Source organism: Bufo bufo, chromosome 4 (assembly GCF_905171765.1).
Source record: "Bufo bufo chromosome 4, aBufBuf1.1, whole genome shotgun sequence".
In the NCBI taxonomy this organism is placed as follows: domain Eukaryota; kingdom Metazoa; phylum Chordata; class Amphibia; order Anura; family Bufonidae; genus Bufo; species Bufo bufo.
Window position 1 is genome coordinate 245,537,182 of NC_053392.1, and position 24,060 is coordinate 245,561,241.

Sequence of the window (24,060 nt, forward strand, 5' to 3'; positions counted from 1 at the left end):
TGTGGAGGGTCATTCCCACCCAGTTTCCAGGTTAATTATACCTGAGGTACTCCAAAGATAGAGCCTGCCATCAGGAGGGAAGAAGACCTCTACCAAGTCCTTGCTCAAGGGTTATCACCAGGATTTAGGTGTCTGGACCTTGAGGGTATTGCTGCGAGTAGCATAAGAGGGAATCCCTGATCCTAGGAGGCCTGTCTGGAAGGTAGTCCTTTTGTAAGTAAAAGCCTGAACCACTACTGTTAATTGTATGGTGAAGTGTGGAATAACTCTGGAACTGTATTCACTGGCTGTTCATCCTACTATAACTACATCCAGTAAAGTTGACCTGTTATATGAATATCTGGACTGCTCTATTATTCCACCTATCACTACACGGTGTGTCACCGTTTAATTGGCACTGGCGTCACGACATTTATCAACTGCCTGTTCCAGTATTGACCCGGATTGAAGACGACAGTAAATCCCAGGTTAGTGGGTTGCCCTGCACTACGACTTCCCGCATACCTAAAACTGTTCTATTGACCCCCTGGGATACTGCACATTATATAGCTGGGACTTTTAGTTCTACACATACAACATGCTGCTGAGTCTCCCAGCAGGCAGACATGTCACTCAGGGAAGTACTTGTATTCACTCCCTTAGCAGTGTCATTATACAGCTAGGACTTGTAGTCCTACACATACAACATGCTGCTGAGTCTCTCAGCAGGCAGACATGTCACTGAGGGCAGCACTTGTATCCACTCCCTTAGCAGTGCCATTATACAGCTGGGACTTGTAGTCCTACACATACAACATGCTGCTGAATCCCCCAGCAGGCAGACATGTCACTCAGGGCAGTACTTGTATTCACTCCCTTAGCAGTGTCATTATACAGCTGGGACTTGTAGTTCTACACATACAACATGCTGCTGAGTCCCCCAGCAGGCAGACATGTCACTTAGGGCAGCACTTGTATTCAATCCCTTAGCAGTGTCATTATACAGCTGGGACTTGTAGTTCTACACATACAACATGCTGCAGAGTCTCCTAGCAGGCAGACATGTCACTCAGGGCAGTACTTGTATTCACTACCTTAGCAGTGTCATTATACAGCTGGGACTTGTAGTTCTACACATACAACATGCTGCTGAGTCTCCCAGCAGGCAGACATGTCACCCAGGGCAGTACTTGTATTCACTCCCTTAGCAGTGTCATTTTACAGCTGGGACTCTTAGTTCTACACATACAACATGCTGCTGAGTCTCCCAGCAGGCAGACATGTCACTCAGGACAGTACTTGTATTCACTCCCTTAGCAGTGTCATTATACAGCTGGGACTTGTAGTTCTACACATACAATATGCTGCTGAGTCTCCCAGCAGGCAGACATGTCACTCAGGGCAGTACTTGTATTCACTCCCTTAGCAGTGTCATTATACAGCTGGGACTTGTAGTCCTACACATACAACAATCTGCATAGTCTCCCAGCAGGCAGACATGTCACTCAGGGCAGCACTTGTATTCACTCCCTTAGCAGTGTCATTATACAGCTGGGACTTATAGTCCTACACATACAACATGCTGCAGAGTCTCCCAGCAGGCAGACATGTCACTCAGGGCAGTACTTGTATTCACCCCCTTAGCAGTGCAGGGGGAGGGGCAGAGATTGTTTTTATCAAAAGTAAACAAAGGACCAGAAAAGAACTAGGGAAATGAGGAAATAGATATTTTTTACCTAAAACTTGCTTAGCTTAGTTATATATCGCTGAACATCAGATTTACAGTGCTATATATATTTTTTTCCAGAACTCGGACAACCCCTTTCAGGTATGGCTACTTCCCCATTTCTAACTGCGTCTTATATGCAGACATAGAAAGAACCCCTTCTACAGCCGAGAAGCTTAGATTGGGCTTAAGCCACCAGAGATGGGAGACTGTGGCTATTAAAGGTGACATTGTGCATGGTATGGAGGGCACAGTGGATGTCATATTGGCATAGTGACTTGAAGCCTCATGGCTGGCATGGGACATTGTAGCTATGTAACAACTTTAGTTGTGATTAAATGGGAAAGTCATAGGCTATGTGCACATTACTGTACTGGTTTCTGTGAGTTTTAGGAGGTGCCAGTCTTTTGTTCCAGTATGTCTAGGCTCAAGTCTACAATTCCCACCCAGTGTAAGAATGTAGAGAATTTGTCCATCTGGTACCAAATGGCTCCAAAATTGTATTTCTTTCTAGACTGGTGCTGGAGCTCAGGATCACAAGAGGGTATGCTTCAGAAGAGCAAATCGCTGTGTTGGGGTCTTCTATAGCATAATTTCCTGATGGATACATCGATGACAGCTTACAAAGTAATTTGCAGCCCTAGCATGCATATATTTGCTGGAAATAGGAATTAAACCATGTAGAGGTTGCAGCAGGTGTTCTTGGGACAGACACATAGGAGAGATGAGATGCGTGCACTGTCAGCATAATCACATCAATAAATACATACCATTAGAAAGTCTCTGTGAAGCGGAAATATATTTACATCTGAAATATGGAATTTTGCACGCTAATTTTCCTCTCACGTTAATTACAATCACATTTCTCTTGTATAATGAATCAAAGAATATTAGGCTATAGTAAAGACAAGTTGGATTTGAAAAGATGGCAGGGCCATAGGAAGGTAATGCAGGGAGCAGCCAAAGGAATTTCATGGACAATGTGAGAAAGAAGTAGGACAAAAATCGGTGCTTATATCATAACATAGAGAAAATGTATCATTTGTCAAAAACAAAAAGAACAATATTAAACTGATTCCGTCACCCCCAAGATCAAAGCCACCATTTACGGTAGATGCCCTCAGACATAACCATACCTTTCTTATCATAATGTTGTTCTCTAATCCTGAGAAATGCTACTCTTATGTAGACATTCTCTTTTCTAATCTTCTCCATTCAGAACAAGCCGCCATGATGATTTCTTTCAGCCATCTCTCCGCTCTGCAGAGTTTAACAAACAGATGACAAATAAAATAATAAACTAACAAAATAAAAATAACTGCGCCCAGGAAATAGTATTTCTGACACTAATAGTGTATGCAGAATGTCCCCAAAAAATAATTGTGCTAAGCTGATACTGTGCCAGGGTGCCCTCCACAGTAATAGTGCTCCCCAAAGTCCCACCAATACAAACAATTATCTGCCAGAGTGCACTCAGTGTTAACAGTGCTTCTAATAGTAATAATGTCCCTATTGTGCCCCAAAAGTAGTAATGCCCTCATAGTGTCCATACTAGTAATCATGTTCCCTGTAGTCTCCCAGTAGTAATAAAGTCTTGTCACCATCTGCAAATTTTAGTGTAGAGCCCCCTCCCATGTTGGGCCCCTGTGCAGCTGAACCGGCTGCACATGCATTATGTCCGCCCCTGATTCTGGGAAACCACAGCCATCTGACGCATCTATAATAATAAACTAGGTCGTTTGTTAAAAAATCTACCAAGTTTTATATATTGATGCATCAACTGTTTTGTAGCGCAGGCATTCTAGCATGCCATGTGTCAGTTGTGTAGGGATTGGGGAACTAACGGCTTACCCTGGCTCAGGGGCCCACCAGGGGATTCATCTGTTCCCTTGTGGGCCAGTCCAAGCCTAGCAGTGTGATGCTCTTGGTGGTGTGCTTCCAGGAGCCTTGGGTCCTAGCCTTCATGTCACTTGACACTTAACATATACTTAAAGAGGACCTTTCACCACTCTTGACATTTCTGTTTTATTATCTATATGCATTTCCAGTGTAATACCAATTCTGGAGCATCTATACTCTGTCCTCCTTCTCCTTGACCTGTCCTCTGCCTTCGACACTGTTGACCACTCCCTTCTGTTGCAAACTCTCTCATCTCTTGGCATCACCGACCTGGCCTTCTTCTGGATCACATCATACCTCACAGACCGGACGTTTAGCGTCTCCAACTCTCGCACCACCTCCTCGTCTCATTCCCTCTCTGTTGGTGTCCCGCAAGGCTCTGTCCTAGGACCCCTGCTCTTCTCTATCTACACCTTTGGCCTGGGACAGCTCATAGAGTCCCATGGATTTCAGTATCACTCCTACGCTGACGACACACAAATCTACCTCTCTGGTCCAGACATCACCACCTTACTATCCAGAATCCCACAATGTCTATCTTCTATATCACCCTTCTTCGCCTCTCGCTTTCTAAAACTTAACATGGATAAGACAGAATTCATAATCTTTCCCCCATCTTGTTCAACCCCCTCAACAGACCTATCTATCATGATCAATGGCTGCACACTCTCCCCGGTCAACAAAGTCCGCTGCCTTGGAGTGACCTTGGATTCTGCACTTTCCTTCCGACCGCAAATCCAAGCTCTTTCCACCACCTGCCGCCTCCAACTCAAAAACATCTCCCGCATCAGTGCTTTCCTTAACTTTGAATCTGTGAAAATTCTTGTACATGCCCTCATTATCTCTCGCCTAGACTACTGCAACATTCTCCTCTGTGGCCTTCCATCTAGCACTCTCGCACCCCTCCAATCTATCCTCAACTCTGCTGCCCGACTAATCCACCTCTCCCCCTATTACTCCTCTGCCTCTCCCCTCTGCCAATCCCTTCACTGGCTCCCCATTGCCCAGCGAATTCACTTCAAAGTACTAACAAATACATACAAGGCCGTCCATAACCTGTCCCCTCCCTACATCTCTGAGCTACTTTCCAGATACATCCCCACACGCACTCTTTGATCGTCACAAGACCTCCTTCTCTCCTCTCCTCTTATCGCCTCTTCCCACAATCGACTCCAAGATTTCTCCCGTGCATCCCCCATACTCTGGAACTCGCTACCCCAACATATCAGACTCACCTACATTGGAATCCTTCAAAAGAAACCTGAAAACCCACCTCTTCAGACAAGCCTACAACCAGTGACCCCGCTGCCTCTATACCGCCATGACCAACTTAACTCGCACCTACTGTGTCCTTCACCCATACCATGTAGATTGTAAGCCCTCACGAGCAGGGCCCTCTCTCCTTCTGTACCAGTTTGTAACTTGTCTTGTTTATGATTAATGCAATTGTCTGTATTATGTATGTGCACCGCTCATCATATGTACAGCGCTATGGAATGAATGGCGCTTTAATAATAAATAATAATAATAATAATCTATTGTTATGTCTGTATGCCATTCCTTTATTATTTCTACTAGAAGTTATGAATGAATTACTAGCAGTCTGCAGTAAGGGTACAGAGGGGTGGTGCCTGCACAAACTCTCTCTATCCAATCAGTGCTGCCATTTCCAGACTGTGCAGGTACACCCCCCCCCAACTGGTTACCACCCCTCTGTACCCTTACTGCAGACTGCTAGCAATTCATTCATAACTTCTAGTAGAAATAATAAAGGAAAGGCACAACATAGAGCCATAAGAATAGATGCTCCAGAATTGTTATTACATGAGGAATGCGCAAAGCTATTAAAACAGGCATGTCAGGAGTGGTGAAAGGTCCTCTTTAAAATTCTTAAAGACCTAGTACAGTTCTTCATGATATTCCCTAATGGCAGTGTCCTCTATCAGGAGGATAATGCCAAATTCCAAAAAATTGGTCAGAAATGGTTGAGGAATGTGACAAATAGTTCATGGTGCTGTCTCCAAATTTCTCAGATTGAAGACAGATTGAAGACCTTTGATACATATACTATATCATTATACTGTATATTATGCAGGCTATGTCATATACATAAACAGCTTTAGTAAATATTTGTAGTGGTTAATGTGCTTGCTTTGTTCAACATTTTGTATAGCCCATTTTTTTCTAGGCCCCTAACTGGGAAAAATCAAGTGGCTGATTACATTTTAATTTGGAAGGTATTATGTCTCTGTAATTGCAGAAAACATTCCTAGCTTCTTCTTCTTAATGCGGAACAAATTGTGTTGTCTTCCCAGAGCTGCTCCCATGTGATGCCAGGATTACTTCCTATGGCAGACTAAACTCTTCAGAGTTGCATGTAGGCTTTACAGCATTGTCCAGTATTGATATTGAGATGCTTTAGAAGGGATCATTGTCAGGTCCCCTGGATATCCCCTAATCCCCTTTTAAATAGGCATCAAATGGTATTTTAGAAAGACATAGACACAAAGAAAGTAAAAAGGACATTTTCATAAAGTAAAGGCAGAAAGTTCAATATCTATGTTGCGTACACTGGACATTCAATCCAGATTTTTGATATGCCTTCATGTGTACTACAAGCATATGGTTTTCCTACAGAAATGATAAAAACTCTTCTTATAATTTAAAGCAGCCTCCTAGCTGGAAATGTCCATACCAGATTAATAAAATGTACCACCTAAGGCTCCATTCACACATCCGTTGTGTATTGCGGATCTGCAAATTGCGGGTCCGCAATACACCCGGCCGGCACCCCCATAGAACTGCCTATTCTTAACCGCAATTGCGGACAAGAATAGGACATGTTCTATTTTTTTTCCAGATCTGCGGACCGGAAGATCGGGGGCGCGCTCCGGAAATGCGGATGCGGACAGCTCACTGTGTGCTGTCCACATCAATTCCTGCCCCATAGAGAATGAATGGGTCCACACCCGTTCCACAATTTGTAGAGCGGATGCGGACCCATTCTGCGGACATGTGAATGGAGCCTTATTCATATTGTCTAAAGAGCACATACTCCAAAACCTTGTGAATTCCTCTTTTCCCCTCCACCGCCCTCTGCACCTCACCCGGCTGGCAGACTTACTGCTACCTTTTTCATTTCAATTATCTTCATTTGTATATCCATGATCATAAAGGTAATTTATGAAAAATCAATATATTCATGAACTGATTTAAATTCCCATATGTGGTGCAGGAACAGTAGATTTCGTCCTATCTTTTAATCTAGATTGTGTAGTTTAGAGCCACATCATTAGTTTGGCCAGGTTCTAATTAAATTAGTTCTGCCCTTGTTTTCTAGTTTACATATTCAGCTTCCTTTTCTGATTGTAGCTTGGGTACAAGTCCTTCTGTTCTGCTCCTGACCCGACCTTTGACTTGTCCACCAGCAGTGAACCTGTATTGCTTGCCAGGGACTGGGGGGAGGGTAATTACATTACAGGAGGGGAAGATAGTGCAGATAGAGACCTGGGGCAAGGCAGTGGGACTGGGCGAGGAATGGAAGGAGGGACTAGAACAGTTCAGAAGGAAAGGTGTAGGGTAAAAATATACATATACAAACCTCTCGTTTCTATGTATACTAATGCCAGAAGCCTGACTAATAAAACTGGGGAACTGGAATAGTGATGTGTGAGGAGGACTATGACATAGTGGGAATAACTGAGACATGGCTGGATGATAGCTATGACTGTTAATGTACACTCGTGGCCAAAAGTTTTGAGAATTACATAAATATTGGAAATTGGAAAAGTTGCTGCTTAAGTTTTTATAATAGCAATTTGCATATACTCCAGAATGTTATGAAGAGTGATCAGATGAATTGCATAGTCCTTCTTTGCCATGAAAGTTAACTTAATCCCCAAAAAAACTTTCCACTCCATTTTATTGCTGTCATTAAAGGACCTGCTGAGATCATTTCAGTAATCGTCTTGTTAACTCAGGTGAGAATGTTGACGAGCACAAGGCTGGAGATCATTATGTCAGGCTGATTGGGTTAAAATGGCAGACTTGACATGTTAAAAGGAGGGTGATGCTTGAAATCATTGTTCTTCCATTGTTAACCATGGTGACCTGCAAAGAAACGCGTGCAACCATCATTGCGTTGCATAAAAATGGCTTCACAGGCAAGGATATTGTGGCTACTAAGATTGCACCTCAATCAACAATTTATAGGATCATCAAGAACTTCAAGGAAAGCGGTTCAATTCTTGTTAAGAAGGCTTCAGGGCATCCAAGAAAGTCCAGCAAGTGCCAGGATCGTCTCCTAAAGAGGATTCAGCTGCGGAATCGGAGTGCCACCAGTGCAGAGCTTGCTCAGGAATGGCAGCAGGCAGGTGTGAGCACATCTGCACGCACAGTGAGGTGAAGACTTTTGGAAGATGGCCTGGTGTCAAGAAGGGCAGCAAAGAAGACACTTCTCTCCAAAAAAAATATCAGGGACAGATTGATCTTCTGCAGAAAGTATGGTGAATGGACTGCTGAGGACTGGGGCAAAGTCATATTCTCAGATGAAGCCTCTTTCCGATTGTTTGGGGCATCTGGAAAAAGGCTTGTCCGGAGAAGAAAAGGTGAGCGCTACCATCAGTCCTGTGTCATGCCAACAGTAAAGCATCCTGAGACCATTCATGTGTGGGGTTGCTTCTCATCCAAGGGAGTGGGCTCACTCCCAATTTTGCCCCAAAACACAGCCATGAATAAAGAATGGTACCAAAACACCCTCCAACAGCAACTTCTTCCAACAATCCAACAACAGTTTGGTGAAGAACAATGCATTTTCCAGAACGATGGAGCACCGTGCCATAAGGCAAAAGTGATAACTAAGTGGCTCGGGGACCAAAACGTTGACATTTTGGGTCCATGGCCTGGAAACTCCCCATATCTTAATCCCATTGAGAACTTGTGGTCAATCCTCAAGAGGAGGGTGGACAAACAAAAACCCACTAATTCTGACAAACTCCAAGAAGTGATTATGAAAGAATGGGTAGCTATCAGTCAGGAATTGGCCCAGAAGTTGATTGAGAGCATGCCCAGTCGAATTGCAGAGGTCCTGAAAAAGAAGGGCCAACACTGCAAATACTGACTCTTTGCATAAATGTCATGTAATTGTCGATAGAAGCCTTTGAAACGCATGAAGTGCGTGTAATTATTTTCACTACATCACAGAAACAACTGAAACAAAGATCTAAAAGCAGTTTAGCAGCAAACTTTGTGAAAACTAATATTTGTGTCATTCTCAAAACTTTTGGCCACGACTGTACAGGGTTACAGTCTGTTTAGAAAAGATTGTCAAAACCGGAGAGGGGGAGGGGTTTGCCTTTATGTAAAGTCCTGTCTAAAGCCCACAGTCCGAGAAGATATAGGTGAGGGACATGAACATGTGGAGTCACTGTGGGTAGAGATACATGGAGGCAAAAACAATTATAAAATAATAATAGGAGTTTATTTTAAGCCATCTAATATACCAGAGCCCACAGAAAATCTACTTCTAAATGAAATAGATGAGGCAACAAATCATTTTGAGGTCGTTATTATGGGGGACTTCAACTACCCAGATATAGACTGGGAAACTGAAACCTGTACATGCGGTATGCCAGACCAAACAGGGGAATTACATGTGAGGTCACGGTGTGAGCAATAGGTGGGCCGAGGTAAATACTGTTCTGGTTACTAACGGTTACGTTGTCCCTGGGCAGGCTCGCATAAGTGATAAGGAGAACGGCACAGGACTTCTCTGGGGAACACTGTGGTGTAAGGGACACAGGCCAGATGGTGGTTCGAGGTGCCCTTTATGGTCTGTATTAATGTGCCTATGGCAAGGTCCCTTGGTACGCCAGTACCTTTTGTGGTGGTACAACCATTTACTGTAGTGTTAATTGAGGAACTGAAGACGAGGATGGTGTAATTCAAATTATAACTTTTACTGAATCCTGGTAACAATCCCATACAATTTCTAAAACAGTCCTTTGTACATCCCAGTATAAAATACAGTCTCATGCATACAGGGGTAGGGAAATGTAAGTCCTCAGAAGGAAACAGGCTCTTGTCCTAAATATACAGTATATGCAAGAAAGCTACTGCTTCAGACTAGGCTTTGAAGAAATAAAAGTCTTTGGCTGGTAAAAACTCTCGCCTGATCATAACCTGAATGAAGGTGCTTTTCTGAATCCTTGAACCTATATTTTCCAGTGTTTTCTGACAGATGGCCTATCTGTCCTCAGGGTTTAAACTTGAAGGTGTGGATGCCGGAAGCTGTGTCCTACACCTGGTTGCAAAGGTGCCTGGGAAGCCCTTAAGTATGGCCGTCTGCTATCCTTTTACTTTAAGACAATATCAAAATCCCCTTGAATACTTGCTTTAACCTATAAAAGAAACGAAGCTGACTCCATACTATTATCAATTATCATAAATGCTTTATTAATTACAGAAAATGATGATATATATCACAGACATAATCTTTAAAAACCAAGTGGGCAGAAAAAACACCATCCTGAAGGGACACAGGCTACAGGCAACATTGTCATAAATTGGTGTATAGGTAAGTAATAAATAGATTTGTATGTAAATAAATCATAAGTATCACACAGGTAGGTCATAAATCATACCACACTGTATATTATGGGGAGCCCTGGGTGAGGAAAATAATAACTACCGGTCCAAAAAGAAGATCCAAAAAATAATAATCACCCACCTCTACCCATACAACCTAAGCAGCATAGAGAAAGAGTGAAGGAGAACCTACCAGGACAAGTGCCGTGTGTTAACCAACAAGGATGGCGTTACCCCAATGCCCGTTTCGGCGTGCCTTTGTCAGGGGGTAACGCCATAACTGTGGAGACCAGGTTATAAATCCCCCTTCTCCAATAGGACACTTGCCTGCTGATTCGTTCCCTCAATCACCTGGGCGCCGAGTGGCTGTGCCGTGAGCGGATCGCAGCGCACGGTCCTCCCCTCCGGCCGGCGTCCCATCACCACACCCCCGCCATGTGACAACGTCACAAGACCAGGTGGAACGACGTGGAGACGCCGGACCGGAGGGGCTGCACGCCGCGCCGCACACCGCGCGCACACGTCCAGGGGAGGAGGGAAAACAAATCATGACATCATTAAATAGAGAGAAAAGAAGAAGAGGCAAGGAAAGTACCCCCTCTACTGGCGATCAGCTTCTTCATTGTTAATAGATAGACAATACTCTGTATCTACCCTTGGTGTATATTTAAATACAAGTATAAATTAAAAATACACATATACAGTTGGAATAATACTACTGAATAATGGTGGCTAAAAAGACCATTAAACAGCTGATGGAATATAAATGCATAAAATAAAAAGACAAATAGCTGCCTATTGTACATATTAATACATCATAAATAGCTTGAAAATAAAAAAGTGAAAGTGCAATACATATTGGCTCCTATTATGTGTTTATACACATTAATACATCATAAATAGCTTATAAATAAATATATATACATTTAATTCAAATTGTGATAAAGTAGAATACATATAATTTATGTAGTGATAAAAACACAAAATGAGACTAACGTTTAGCCTGCATGAAAAAACAAAGTGAAAAAATGTTGATGAGAAGGGGGAGGATAGTGAATTTATGTGATGAGCAGGTGACAAAATGAATATGTGTAAAATTAAAACTGCATATTGGAGTAAAAATATATACTCCATATCAGTAAACGTGTAGAGTGCATGAAAAAACACAGTAAAAGCATTGATGCTGAATACGCGCAAAAAGCAGTATGTAAAAATACCTATAAATCCTGCATCAGTGAATTATACCATATGAATATGTTAAAGAACGTTTTTAGTGGCACCAATGGGTACAGAGGTCAACAACAAATGTCATGATCTAAATATAGCAAAATCAGCAGGGTCCCAAGAAGAGGCTGGAAAAATAATTCTTTCTGTAATGGATGTAGAGATCTTCAATAAATGGAGAGATAATATAACCTGGAGAGATAAATAAAGTAAGAGAGAGTGTTAAAAACGCATTAATAAACTAAAAGCTAAAAACAAATGGTCCACAGTGGCGGTCTGAATGGCTAGAGAAAAGCGGCGAAACCCAGATTCTCATTAAGGCCAGAGGGGCGAAGAGTCCCCAACGTCCAAATACACCGACTTTCTTTCTGGGCCAATTTTTTTGGTATGTTCCCGGCCCTCAAGTCGGTTCTGATGCAGTCTATTCCTCTCACTTTAGAAGTCTTGGCTTACACCCGTGACAAATCATAAAATGTCTTGGGATGGGTTTTAGATCTTCCCAGCTTTCTACATCCTTGGCAGCAATGATGTTTCTTACGTGCTCACGTACTCTTATTTTCAATTCACGAGTGGTAAGTCCAATATAGATTTTTGGACACTGGCACTTAACATAGTATACTACTTTGGGTGTAGAGCAGGTGATCTGATGTGTAATCTTGAACGTTTTTATACCTCCTGCATCAGTGAACGTATCTGCCGGTTCCATGTTGGGACATGCGACGCATCTCCCACATGGTTTAAAACCCCATTGTGGTCTTCTCTTAGCGGAGAAGATCTGTTGGGGGATCGGTTGCAAATAACTCCTAACTGAATACTTGCTTTAGTAGCTGGACACCGGCTTTAACCCTGGGCTGTGGAGCCAACAGGGAGATAGCAGAGAGGCAGGAGGCCTCCCTCCAGCAGGCATCTACTTCATGGCTGCTCTCTGACTAAACTTCAGGGAAAGACTGCCTAACTTGGGCCTGAGCTAAGCTATATATATATGTCCCATGTCTCAGCTGCGTCAATTGTAAACATATTTGCAAGGGCAAGACTTTTGTACATCCCACGACGGATGTGAGGTATCCCATTTCTTTTTACCTCACATGTAATTCCAACATTGTGATTTATGTTTTAAGCTGCCCTTGCAAATTATTATACGTAGGTGAGACATCAACTGATCTCAAAACCCGTCTAAACAACCATCAATCTACCATCAGGAAGAAACGTCAGGATTTACCTATTCCTAAACATTTTGTAGAGATGAATCATTCAGAGAAACAATTATTCCTCTACCTAGACGTGGAGCTAACAGAATCTTGCTATTAAAAAAGAAGGAATTGTTTTGGATACATACATTAAATACCTAATGGTCTGAATATTGATTATAATCTAGGAGTATTTTCTTAAGGAAATGGTTTGCCCCATAATGTCCCTTGGCATTTTTTGTTTTGTCTTTGTCCTGTAGTGGTGATTGATGTTAAACATAAGTGTTTATATAAAATCTTACTCATGATCCTATTTTCTTTCTCTTGTAGAATTTTTGATGAAAGATGTGGAGCATTATGGAGAAGACATTAGCATACTATATGGATGAACATCGTTATCCCATGCCTGTCTAGTATAATTATGTTATGGTTATTTCTTTACTTGTGCTATTGTCCAGGTTGAGCCTTGATATATATTTGTATATGATGTACAATGTATCCCATAGTTGTCAGGAGAACCCTATTCTTGGCTATGTCAGGAGGCGTGTATGGGGCGGCGCTTGAATGCGCGATTGGTACGGCAGTGCCGATCGGGCTAATTTTGCATGCCCATCATTAGGATGGTGTACCCCCTTGATCAGGAGTGTCCACTGTCCCCTGCTAGCTGTTATTACAATAATATTACAACTTGGGTTGATTTTGCCAATATCCAATGTGGCGCTCCCCGACATGTCTTGATGGGGGCATGCGCGTTGGAACACTGGCAGCATCTTCCGGTCTGGCCGCGTCCAAATGGGAAGAGATGTCCACCTCGGGCACGGCATGACATCATACTGTTGAGAAGCAACCTGGCGCCTGCGCATTGCTAGTTGTCAGACGCCAAGTTTGGCCATTGACCCCATGTGGATGTACGATGGTTCTATGTGGTATGTTACTGATCCTATCCTTTGCTCCTCCTGTTTTTATTCTAATTTAATTGTTATGATACACAGCAGCTGACTTATATTGGTGCTATTTATGGAGTTTATTCATTGTTTGCACTTTATTATTATCAACTTTTGTAATTTACATGTAATCATGTGTCTTATAATTATTACTACACACTGTATCATGTTATATCACATTGTATTCACTTTTTTATGCATTTATACTATAATGAATATGTTGATTGATTGCTCCACCCCCTAATCTGTTTGTCTATTTATACCTTGTATTACACTTATGGTTTATGCTTGAGAAAAGCTCTGTGTTCGAGCCGAAACGTTGCCTCACTGTGCCACTGTGGCTGAATAAATTACGGTTTTCTATTTGGAAGTGCTGTCCGTTTCCTTCTACATTTATGGGTAAGAAGTTACACCCTGGGACAGTACAAGTGACTACTATCGTGAAGTGGTGCTGCCATATAGTTTCCTTTTTATATATATATATATATATACACTGTAACACTGCCCCATCTTGTGGAGAAACTAGTGTAGTGCACCCTATCTAGGCCTGTTTAAAGGATCTTATATGTGGAATCACATTGTGACATGGGAGAATATGACATGAGATGAATTACAGCATACAGGCATAATACAAGACATTAAGACATAATAAAACAAGTGTGCGGTGCCCACAATCACGTAGAGGGACACTGCATACATTTCATAAAGGAAACAGGTTCTTGGCAATAACCAAAGACAATTACCTTTCCCAACTGGTTCAGGACCCGACTAGAGGGACAGCCATACTGGACTTAGTATTAACCAATAGACCTGAGAGAACAACAGATGTGCAGATTGGTGGACACCTGGGAAATAGTGACCTTCCAATTGTCATTTAAAAGAGTGTTTCTTCAGGGAGGAACAAAAATACCAAACTTCAAAAAAGCGAAATTTTGCCAACTAAGAGAGGCCATAGGCTTAACTAACTGGGAAAAAGTTCTCAAAAAAAAAAATACAGCCACAAAATGGGATAGTTTGCAAAAGCATCCTAAAATCTAATTGTGAGAGGTACATACCTTATGGGAATAAAAGGTAAAGGAACAAGAAAAAAACAATGTGGATAAATTGAAATGTAAAGAAAGCAATAAATGACAAAACGAAAGCATTTAAATCACTAAAACAGCAGGGTAAAAATAAAATATGTAAAAGACAAATAAAAGCAGCCAAACTAGAGAACGAGAGATTAATTGTCAAAGAGAGTAAGACTAACCCTAAAATGTTCTTCAATTATATACTGTAAATGGTAAAAAGTATAAATCTGAAGGTGTCGGCCCTTTACAGAGTGATGACGGGGGAGTTGCAGAGAGCAATGAAGAGAAAGCAAAGCTATTAAATATTTTTTCTCCACTGTAGTCACTGTAGAAAATAAACTGTCAGATTAAATGCAGAATGTAAAAGTAAATTCCCCATTAAAAGTGCCCTGTCTGACCCAGGAAGAATTACAGCGCGCGTCTTAAAAAGGTTAAAATAGACAAATCATCGGAACCAGATGGCATACACCCCCCCCGTATCCTAAGAGAATTAAGTAATGTCATAGCCAGACCCTTATTTCTGATATTTGAGGACTCTATACTGACAGGGAGTGTTCCACAGGATTGCCGCATAGCAAATGTGGTGCCAATATTCAAAAAGGGTTAAAAAACTGAGCCCGGAAACTATAGGCCGGTAAGTTTAACATCTGTTGTGGGTAAACGGTTTTCTAAGAGATGCTATCTTGGAGTACCTCAATGAAAATAAGCAAATAACGCTATATCATCTTGGCTTCATTAGGGATCGGTCATGTCAAACTAATTTAACCAGTTTCTATGAGGAGGTAAGTTCTAGACTTGACCCCGGCGAATCAATGGACGTCGTATATCTGGACTTCTCCAAAGCATTTGCTACTGTACCACATAAAAGGTTAGTATATAAAATGAAAATGCTTGGACTGGAAGAAAATGTCTGTATGTGGGTAAGTAACTGGCTCAGTGATAGAAAACAGCGAGTGGTTATTATTGGCACACACTCAGATTGGGTCACTGTCACTAGTGGGGTACCACAGGGGTCAGTATTGGGCCCCATTCTCTTCAATATATTTATTAATGATCTTGTAGAAGGCTTGCACAATAAAATATCAATATTTGCAGATGACACTAAACTGTGTAAAGTTAATTGACATGGAAGAGTCCATTATACTGCTACAAATGGATCTGGATAGATTGGAGGCTTGGGCAGATAAGTGGCAGATGAGGTTTAACACTGACAAATGTAAGGTTATGCACATGGGAAGGAATAATGCAAGTCACCAGTACATACTAAATTGTAAAACATTGGGTAACACTGACATTGAAAAGGACCTAGGAATTTTACTGAACAGCAAACTAAGTTGTAAAAACCAGTGTCAGGCAGCTGCTGCCAAGGCCAATAAGATAATAGGTTGCATCAAAAGGGGCATAGATGCAAGTGATGAGAACATAGTCCTGTCACTTTACAAATCACTAGTCAGACCACACATGGAGTACTGTGTACAGTTCTGGGCTCCTGTGAACAAGGCAGACATAGCAGAGCTGGAGAGGGTCCAGAGGAGGGCAACTAAAGTAATAACTGGAATGGGTGGACTACAGTACCCAGAGAGATTATCAAAATTAGGGTTATTAACTTTAGAAAAAAGACAACTCAGAGGAGATCTAATAACTATGTATAAATATATCAGGGGTCAGTACAGAGATCTCTCCCATCATCTATTAATCCACAGGACTGTGACTGTGGCAAGGGGACATCTTTTGCATCTGGAGGAAAGAAGGTTTGTACACAAACATAGAAGAGAATTCTTTACGGTAAGAGCAGTGAGACTATGGAACTCTCTGCCTGAGGAGGTGGTGATGGTGAGTTCACTAAAAGAGTTCAAGAGGGGCCTGGATGTATTTCTGGAGTGTAATAATATTACAGGCTATAGCTACTAGAGAGGGGTTGTTGATCCAGGAAGTTATTCTGATTGCCTGATTTGAGTCGGGAAGGAATTTTTTCCCCTAAAGTGGGAAAAATTGACTTCTACCTCACAGAGATTTTTTTTGCCTCCTCTGGATCAACTTGCAGGATAACAGGCCGAACTGAATGAACAGATGTCTTTTTTCAGTCTTATAAACTATGTAACTATGTGACCTGACCTTTGGCTTGCACATATTTGTGTTTCTTATATCGAAGGCTGGTCTTTCGTTTACCAGATGTTGTCTATGGTTGTATTGTTAACCTAGGTACTACGGCTATGCCATGCAAGTTACACGACAAAAGAGTGTTTCACTTTCACTCTCATGCTTCTGGTGAAGAGTTAGCATCAATGTGACTCAATTCACTTAAAAAGGACCTTTCTTGTCTACGTTGTGGATCTTTCGACTGTTGACCTTCAAAACTCTTTTTAATGCTCCCGCTTTTGTTCCTGCTTATCACCGAGAGATATTTCTTTCTAATATTCTGTAGCACTTGAGCAGGCACTGGATTCTTGGAATGATGGCAACTCTTACAGTCATACCTTCATGTTTAATTCTTTTCTCCCAGACTTTTACAATGTAGTCACGTGGTTACTCGCCTTTTTCTCATTGTAACTCTCAGTATAGATACATTGCCAGGGGCAGACAGTGGTAGCAGTCTCACCCAGTCTCTGCCACATTAGAAGACACAAGTATTACAATTGGCACATGGTAGCTGGAGGTCCTGTTACAGATTTTGAATTGGAGGCAAGGAGCTTCAGTTTACACCTCTGCAAATTGTGGTCTAATGCAAACTATTTTGTTTAATAAGTTATTGATAATAATAAGAAAAACATTTAGAGGGGGTCTCCAGGACTGTAATCTTGATAACCTATCCTTAGGGTAGGTCATCAACATCCGATTGGTAGACATCTAACTTACATGGGAGCAGTATTGCAGTACCATTAACTTCCACTATCCAGTATAGAGGGAGAGCGGCTGCACATGCACGGCCACCCTCCATTCACCACTATAGGAATTTGGCTCGGCTATATCAATAAGTCCCATAGTTATGAATCAAGAGGTGACCATGCTTGAGTATCTTGTTCTCCATTCACTTCTATAGGATTTTCAAAAATAGCTGAGTGTGCTTGCTTGGCTATTTTTGGAAGTCTCAAAACGGGCAATGGAGAGGACACCGTGCATGTGTGGTGTGCCCTTCCTAACTTCAGGGGCCCCATTCTGGAGATAGGAGCAGGTCCTAGAGGAGGAACCTGCACCTATCTGACATTTGTGTCCCTTTTAACTAGTTCAGTCATCTATTTTGCCTATATTGTATGACATTAAAGGTGTTATCCAATAGTACTAATACCGCCCACAATGCCTGGGCCCTCCCTATAGATAATACTTACCTGGTCCCCGGCAACCTGCATCCCTCCGGATCCCTGCACAGCCCCTACTGGGATCCGGAGGGACGCAGGTGCTAGGGACCAGGTAAATATCATCTATAGGAGGGGATCTGGGCATTGTGGGGGGTATTTGTACTATTGGTTAACCCCTTTAGTCTAAAGGGGTTTTCCAGGATGCATTAATCAGTTTTCACTAAGGCCTCTTGCACACGAACGTGTGCTGCAAGTGCCCCTGCAGCGGACCGCAAATTGCAGTCCGCAATGCATGGGCACCGACCGTGGGCCAGCTGCATGTGGATCGGAATGGAAGCACGGAACGGAACCCCAAGGAAGCACTCTGTAGTGCTTCCATTCCGTGATTCCATTCCGCACCGCATCTCCGCATTTGCAGACCCATTCATCCGTGATGTGGAATGCACACGGCCAGTGTGCCGTGTATTGCGGACCAGCCGTATGCGGGCCGCAATACGGCCACAGAGGACACACGGTTGTGTGCAAGAGGCCTAACTCTAATATGCAGCCATCTCTCAGTTTTTTATTTACTTTATTTACAATTTCTGCCCCTATTTCCCAATATGGAATCCAGCCTTGTGACCCCATCCGTTCTCCCCTCTCCAACTTTCTCTGACTTCATATCCATTTGCTTGCACTGTGGTCTTCTTGTTGGTGCTGTGTTCTGGAACATAACCGCCCATCTAATTAGCATGGGCAGGGGGTAGTCATGTCATCCGATCCTCCTGTTTGCAAGTAGAGAAGCAGGGAATATCTGGCGCATGCGCTCTTCAGCACTGTTAAAGAGGACCTTTCATGTTTTTTTATTAATTGAGATAAATACCTTTATTTGCTGCCACCCTGCCTGTTTTTTAAATAAAATATCGCTCCTGCGCCCCGCTGTGCCCCTCTGTACCCCTCTGTAGTTTTCCCTCTCAGTATGCTAATACTGAGCATCGGTACAGGGAGGAGGAGACGCCAGGGTTTCTCAATGGGCGTCTCCTTCTCCCGGGCCGTGCCGCGATCCAGTCACAGTGGAGAGCGTCACAGCCAGGGAGAAGGTGAGATTTTTTCTCCCTGGCTGTTACGCTCTCCGCTGTGATTGGATCGCGGCACGGCCAGGGAGAAGGAGACGCCATTGAGAAACCCTGGCGTCTCCTCCCTGTACCGATGCTCAGTATTAGCATACTGAGCAGGAAAACTACGGGGGAACACAGCGGGGCGCAGGAGCGATATTTAAAAAAAACAGGCAGCTAGTAAAGGTATTTATCTCAATTAATAAAAAAACATGAAAGGTCCTCTTTAAACAGAAGTGTCTGCAGGTGTGTAAGATCTTCCCAGCTTCTCTATAGGGATAGTCTTGCTTATTAGTTGGATGTTCACCCTCTGAAACACAACACAAATGAAAAGACCTGGCTGCTAGAAATGGATGTGACGTCAAAGGCAGTTGGAGAGAGGAGAACAGATGGAGTCACGTGTGTGCATTCTGAATCAGGCAACTGGGGCAGAAATGGTAACTACACCACATTACATTGAAAAATGGGTGCACATTAGAGTAAACGAGAGCTAGTGGCTTCATCCTGGGAAATACTTTTAAGGACATAGTAAGTGTATGTATTAAAAACTGAGACTCTGAAACGTTCTTTGAAGTTGACTATAGTTTTGTGATCCTATTAGTTTATCTCAGTGGCAACATCCTAAACTGATTTTATGTGTTTCAAGATGAGTCTGTGGAGACATAATGTGATTTGACAAAGTTTGCAATACCGTTATCTTTCCGGGTGTAACGTTATACTTCCCTACTTCGTGAGATTTCCCTACCCTCGTCACTTCTGGTTGCACCGGACATGACGTGAGGAGGTGTGCAGCGCCGCACAGGCACACAACGACGGGTTAGGTAAATTTCACAGGAGAGTGCACAAGCGCCGGGAGCCTCGCCACATCCTCACATCATGTCCGATGCGACCGGAAGTGACGATGGTAGGGAAATCTCACGAAGTAGGGAAGTATAACGTTACACCGGCAGTCCAGAAGATACAGCATGCATGCAAATACATGTGAGGTTCTGTACCTCAGAACTAGAAATGAGCGAATCGAAGTTGACCAAGTGGAATTCGCTCCGAATTTCCTCACGCTTTGTGGTAATGAATCGCATTTTTTCCTAAAATGGCAGGTGCTAGAGACAGTGGTAGAAAAGACTTTAAAACATTTATTTTGCTGTATAGAAGAACAGGGAAAGAATAGGGAGGAATCATTCCACAATATTGAAGCAGAACAGGGTTCAGTAGGGGAATTTACAGCCTGGGTAATAGGAACAATCCTATTACACCTTGCTGCACTGACTGCGGATCCAAATTGCCATTATATAGCTCTGCAATTCCAGCAAACCGTTCTAGTTATTGGGGTGTAAGTGCTGTTTGATACAGTCATTAAAAGGTTTTATTACAAGGAAATATTTCTGTCTTTTTTGCACTTGTGCGGTGCAGTTATATGTTCTAAAGCATAGTTGTTTTAGTGGGAAAAAAGGGTTAATTAGCCATTGTGTGGTGAAGCGAGAAAATTACAGCCCTTTTTGGCGTGTATTAGTGGCAAAAAAATATATATTATTTGCAGTTTCATTGGTGCAGTTACATTATATGTTCTAAAGCCCTTTTTGGCGTGTATTAGTGCCACAAAAAAAAGTATTTGCCGTTGTGTGGTGAAGTAAGAAAATTACAGCCCTTTGGCCTGGAGTCAGCAGGGTGGCAGCAGTGGGAGATCGGGAGCCAAACATGCCTGGGTATAGACCATTCGCTTCGCAGGAGCCTCCCTGCCCGGAAAGTAGTGGTGCAGGGGTCCACGGAAGCAGTGGCAGTAGCAGTCAGTCATTGCGGAGTGTTCGGGGTAAAATCACCTACTCGGCGGTGTGGCAGTTTTTTGTTAAGCCGCCGGAGGAGATGAACATGGCCATTTGTAGAATCTGTGAGCACAAGGTGAAACGTTGCCAGGGTGCCAATGTTGGCACGACGGCCCTGTGTCAACATATGCAGCGTCACCATAAAGTGGCCTGGGAGAACTGTGGCTCCGATATGGTGGTCCAGCCTGCCGCAGCAACCGCTGCATCACCCAGTGGCACGCACCCGATTTTAGGCAGTCAATGCTCCACCACCTCAGCTCCACCATCATCTGCTGGTCCTGATGCTCCGCCTCCTCCTCCTACTCCTCGTCAGTCATTCCGTCAGCAATCGATCACCAAAGCGATTGCCAAGAGACAACAGTATGCGTGCACTCATCCAACGGAGCAGAAGCTGAATGTGCTCCTGGCCAAGTTGCTGGTGCTGCAGTCCCTCTCTTTCGAAGTGGTGGACTCTGCACCTTCCAGAGAGCTGATGGCTTGTACCGAGCCAAGGTGGAGAGTCCCAAGCCGTCATTTTTTTTGCCAAAAAGGCAGCACCAGCCCTGCACACACATGTAGAGCAAAAGGTGGGCCAGTCCTTGAGCCAGTCGGTGTCTGCCAAAGTGTACGGCAGCACCGACATGTGAATCTGTAACTACGGTCAGAAACAATACATGTCTTTTACAGCCCACTGGGTGAATGTGGTTCCTGCACAGCCACACCAGCAACTTGGCCAGGTGACGCCGCTTCTGCCTCCACGTTCTCACGCCGTTGGTCCTGCGACAATTTCCGCCTCTGAGTCCTCATCCTCCACCGAGTCCTCAGCCTCCACTGCACAGACAATTCACAGTGCCCCTCCAGCATACCACATGTGCAGGGCATGGCGGTGTCATGCTGTTCTGCACCTCATTTGCCTGGGCGAACGGAGTCACACAGAGTCCTTCATCAAGAAATCTGAAATCCTGGCTTTCTCCGCAACAACTCAAACGCATTAAGGGCACCTCAACTTTTCCGCCAAATAGATGACAAAGAAGAGGAAAATCTCTCCTCTTCAGGTATACCAGAAGTCTCATTACCAGAAAATGTGCCAAAATGCGGATGGAACCCATATGCCCCCAAAAACGGCGACTTATTAGTGGACTCCTGCCTACGGTTATTTATGGCAAACAAAAATGAAGACCACTCCTCTTGATTCTCTGAGATAAGCATCTCAAATAAGTCTACAGATTCTGGTTAGTGCGTTCAGTCTGTCCGTTCGACTGAGGACAATTGTACCCCCAGGCGAGTACAGAACGCCTTCCAGAATCTGGAAACAAACTGAGTCCGCCTATTAGACACTGCATCCGAGGGAATACCATGTAGCTTCACAATGTTATCGACAAAGACTTGTGAGAGAGTTTTAGCCTTAGGTAGACCTGATAATGCTATAAAGTGCAACATATCTCTGAAGCGATCAACAACCACCAAAAAATTTTTCCTGAGGAATTCAGCAGATCTGTCCATGGATAAATGAGTCCAAGGTCGGGACGGGATGGACAACGGAAGTAGAGTTCCTGAAGGCCGAGTATGTGTCACCTTAGCACGTGCACAAGTACCACAAGCTGACACATAGCCCTCAACACATTTACGCAACCCCGGCCACCAGAATCTATGAGAAATAAGATCGACCGTGGATCTGCTCCCAGGGTGTCCTGTAAGAACTGTACAGTGATGTTCCTCGAACACCTTGTGTTGTAATTTGGAAGGACCAAATAACTTCCCCGGAGGACAGGAATCCAGTGCATCTCCCTGGGCCTCCCACACCTCTGCCTCAAGATTGAGATAAAGGGCGGATATTACCACCCCTTCAGGCAAAATCGGACCAGGATCTTGCAAATCACCCGCCCCCCCCTCCCAGGAAAGCTACGCGACATTGCTTCCGCCTTGACGTTCTTAATCCCAGGGCGATAAGTGACAACGAAATGAAATCTGGTAAAAAACAATGACCATTTGGCCTGCCTTGGGTTCAGATGTTTAGCTAACTCCAGGTAAGCCAGATTTTTGTGATTGGTAATCACCGTAATCGGATGAATCGCTCCTTCTAATCAATGACGCAACTCCTTAAAAGTTAACTTAATTGCCAGCAACTCTCTATTACCCACGTCATAATTCCTCTCTGCAGCTGAGAGTTTCTTAGAGAAGAAAGCACATGGGCGCCATTTACTAGGTGAAGGACCCTGCGACAAAACTGCTCCTACCCCTACCTCGGATGTGTCCACTTCCACAATGAATGGTTGTGACACATCAGGTTGCACCAGTATAGGAGCAGATGCAATACACTCCTTCACCGCAAAAAAGGCTTGTAATGCCGCATCAGACCAGACAGGGACCCCAGAACCTTTCTTAGTCATGTCCATCAAAGGTTTGACCACAGTCGAGTAGTTCAAAATAAATTTACGCTAGTAGTTAGTGAACCCCGAAAAAAGGCATAAGCAATTTCAGATTTTCGGGTCGATCCCAGTCCAACACAGCAAGGACCTTTTCAGGATCCATACGAAAACCTAAAGATGAGAGTAGGTAACCCAGGAATTGCACTTCCGGAACCTCAAATACACACTTCTCCATCTTAGCAGACAAATTATTCTCTCATATGATCTGTAACACTTGTCTCACTTGATCCTGATGCTTGTCAGGAGAATAAATTATAATATCATCCAGATACACCACCACAAACCTGCCCACCAGAGGATGAAAGATATCATTGATGAAATGTTGAAAAACCACAGGGGCATTGGTTAACCCAGAAGGCATGACCATATTCTCAAAATGACCTTCAGGGGTATTAAAGGCTGTCTTCCATTCATCCCCCTCCTTGATCCTTACCAGATTATCTGCCCCTTGGCACTGACAATCTGATTGAACAAATCCAGGATCAAAGGAAGGGGGTAAGGATTACGGACAGTAATGTGATTAAGCTCACGGAAGTCCAAACATGGCCTTAGAGTTCCGTCTTTTTTCTTAACAAAGAAGAATCCTGCAGCCACTGGGGATTTGAATGGTTTAATATGACCTTTAGCCAAACTCTCGGTGATATATTCTCGCATGGCATCTCTTTCAGGTTCAGAAAGATTATACAACCGAGACTTGGGCAACTTAGCTTCGGGAATAAGGTTGATGGGACAATCATACTCCCAATGTGGAGGTAACTCCTGGACTCCACTTTCAGAGAATACATCAGAAAAATCTGAAATAAACGAAGGTACAAGTTTAGTGGTTGC